The sequence below is a fragment of the Musca domestica genome, unplaced genomic scaffold (assembly GCF_030504385.1).
Source record: "Musca domestica strain aabys unplaced genomic scaffold, Musca_domestica.polishedcontigs.V.1.1 164, whole genome shotgun sequence".
NCBI lineage: Eukaryota > Metazoa > Arthropoda > Insecta > Diptera > Muscidae > Musca > Musca domestica.
The window spans coordinates 1,275,607-1,279,260 of NW_026712225.1; positions in this window are offsets into that span (position 1 = coordinate 1,275,607).

Below are 3,654 nucleotides of genomic sequence, written 5' to 3' on the forward strand. Positions count from 1 at the left end.
GTGACACTGTGCGAACTAGCTCCGTTGACTCTTGTTGTTTGAATTCAACCTTGCGTATGAGTGACATGAAATATATGGAACATATGAAATCACTCATACGTTTAGAAATTGGTGTACTGAGCTATGAACTAGATTGACAAAACTCTAACTAGACAATACATTTTCCTTAATATTTTGGGACAAAACCTTTATTTACACGGGAGTTAGACCTAAAATTAAATAACAATAACTAATATTCTAATATATATGCAAATGTTTGATATGTCGTATTATTTATATTAGTTGAGTGTCGCAATTTTGGGCTTCATTTTACATCATCTTCAAGAATCAATTGCAGTGGTTTCCTAAACACCCAAAATATGTTGTGTTTTTGTAAATTAAGCATAAAATATCAATTTCACAAACATTTTCCCACACACATTAACCTAACACCAATTGCATCCTCCTAAAAATGTTATTTCTTCTCCCCAAAATGTTTTAACATTAAATGATTTTAAATGACATACCATTAGACAAAACAATCTCAAACCCAAAAAAACCTAGTGGCAACACAAATTATTAAAAATAATTCGAATTTATTTATTTCACGTTGTGTTAACTAACTTTAATGTGTTTATTCACCGCCGCCGCCGCATGCAAATTTGTCGTCTGTCTACCTACCTGTCTCAGCCAGGGAATCCTTAGAATTTCACACAATTGTCTTTATGGTTTTGATGGCTTTTGTTTTGTAATTTTTTGATTGCAAAAATTTACTGGCTGGCAACAAAGTGTTCAGAGTGCCTAGAGGTTATTACCGTTGTACAACTACAGTGAAGGTGGGACCGACCGACAGACAGAGAGGCAGACGTGCAAACGAATAGATGGCATAATTTTAGACAAAAAGCCCCCGCACCTAGACACATAAAAACAATAAAAACAGCAGCGGCAACAATACCAACAACAACGAATAACATTTACAAAGAGCCTATAACGATGGGTACAAAAGGAATTACTGACACGTAATGACAGTTAAAATGATCATTGTTGTCATTGTCGTTGGCGTCGTCTTCGTCGTCGTCGTAGTCATCATCATTAAGCAAAAACAAGACAAATCTAAACAAACAAACAATAACAACAATATTCATTCTGCCATCACATTCATTCCATTCATCAGTTAAATACCGTTAGCTAAATACAAAGAATTGACACACACACACTAAAACAACCAAACCCAAGTAAGTAGATCCGGCTCAACAGGGATACCACCAGGCTCAGTCATTGAGACACTTCCCTCAGCTCAAACATCAGCAGCAATTGTCAAAAAAGAACAGAAATACAAAAACAGAGAAAGGGGGAAGAATCGACGACAACAACAACAAAAGAAAATTGTAACACTGTAATGGGTGCAAATTTACTGTGACATGATTTCGTTTCGTTGATTCTTTCGTTCGTTCGTTCGTTTTATGCTTTGCGCTTCGCTGTTTGTTTTCATTTCGCAACGTTTTGTTTGGCAACAATGGAAAGGCAGTCAGCGGTACAACAATAAATTGTACTTGTTTTTGTTCTCTTTGTGTTGTGTTTTTTTTTGTTGTTGCTTATTTGTGCAAAAAAGTGCGTACATGTCCATGGACATGCATCCATAGATGGAAGTAGCACAAAGTTCATTAGTGACATTTTGTGACAAGAACAGCTTAAACATCACAAAACCAAATACAAGTGATGATGAGGATGATGGTCATGGTAAATGCATAAAGAGAGAGAGAGAGAGAGAGAGAGACACAAAACTCACACACACTCACACCAAGAGACATACCAACATTTGGCATTAGCTCACGACCGTGCCGACAATTATTCGTGACTATTGACCATTTAATGATGTCGGTTGGACGAATTGAAATTAACAAACATCCATCCTTTTTGTTGCTACTGTTGTTGTTGTCCTTCCTTTTTTGATATTTGGAGAACTTCTTGTTGTTTTCGCTTGATGTGGATGTTTGCTGCTGTTGTAGTTTTTTGGTAATTGGTAAACTATTGTTAAGAGTGTCCATCCGGTGTCGGAGAATAATGAGTGATACTTTTGTTACTTGGTTGGAATGACAAATTATGTGAAGTGATTACCATGGCAATGAAAGAGGGCTTGAATTATTATTTGGAAATGGGTAGAAGTATTATTTTATGGGCGGCTTCAAACGGCTATATTTATTAATTTGAAAATAAATCTTTTTAGTTGTTTTGTTTTTAGCTAGTAAGGCCATACTTAAGGCTGTTTTGGGTAAAATACCACAATAAAATAGTGCGGAACGGTTATTTTGGTGGGCTAGCGATGGCCACAGCTTCCAGAAATGGGGCATTAAAAACATAGCGTTGGAACATACACCCAAAGAATACAGTAAAAATTGTAAAATAAAATCAGTAAAGAAAGGTCAAAAGTCGGATGAGACCGACTTTACGATACCGCAAGACACAATGTATATATATGGTAGAGTTGTCGAAATTAATAAACGTTTATTTTGGGAATTTATGTGAAGTAGATCGAACCAACTTGGAACCTTGCGTATTATGGTTTCAGAGCAGTTATAATTTGGAATCAGAGGGTACCAAAATATCGGAGGTATTTGCAACTCGACTTCCACCAAATCCGACGAAGAAATCGTACCCCGCGCATCGAAATATATGACTTAAGAGTTCATGATACGTCTTTGAAGCACTTGCTTCTAGCCTGAGTTCCGCCGTATGTGCCAAAATCCACTCTATTTGGGCAGATATTAATCATTTTTGGTCAGATGTTTCTCTTAAAGTAAACTCTCACGCCTTCTCTTTTCACGTTGACTCCCGCTCTTATTTTTCTAACAGGAATACTCGCAAGCTCTCTCATAAGTAAAAGACTAGGGAATAAATTTCTAGAAAACACATAGTCGTCGAGCACTCGCAGTTGCGATTAAAATCGAAAAAATCTCAGCTCGGTTTTTATACCCTATAACACTATGTTTTGGGGGTATAATAATTTAGATTGGGCCAAAAAATAATGTAACACCTCGAAATATTGGTTTCCCACATTGGGGTCGATCTACCTATGTATGTCCGTCCATGTTAATTTGTAATCAAGCTACAGGTCACAATTATGGACCAATCCTCACTAAATTGAAAATGGAGGTGGAGTTATGGTCAGAATAGAAGCCTATTGCGTTTGGAGATGATCGCAATATATTTGGGGGTTGAAATGGAACAAAATGGACCAACTGATTTTGCAGATGCTCTACATCGACGCGGAAGATAGCATGGGGCTGGATGGTCATCGGGTAATATAAATGCAAGTCAAATTTTCCATCAAACCGAAAATATTTTTAATCCCAACGATAGATAAAAAGGTCAATTGTGAGCGTTACGTCGATGCCTATAGAAAATATATAGGATATATCGCAAAATACATACAATGTTTATATCCAAAGGAAAAGGGGTGTTAGCTTGAATTATTATATCTGAAGAATTTTACAGGTCCCGTTATTTCCACTATATAAGCACAATCAACAAAAGTCCCATTTTATACCTTCAAAATGAGTCTCATCAAAATAACAATTTTAGAACTAAAACTTGAAAACGGAGTATTTATTTTTCTTTACAATTTCTTAAGAGGTGCCGTTTAATTTTGGGAGCCACATTTAGAGAATATTCAAA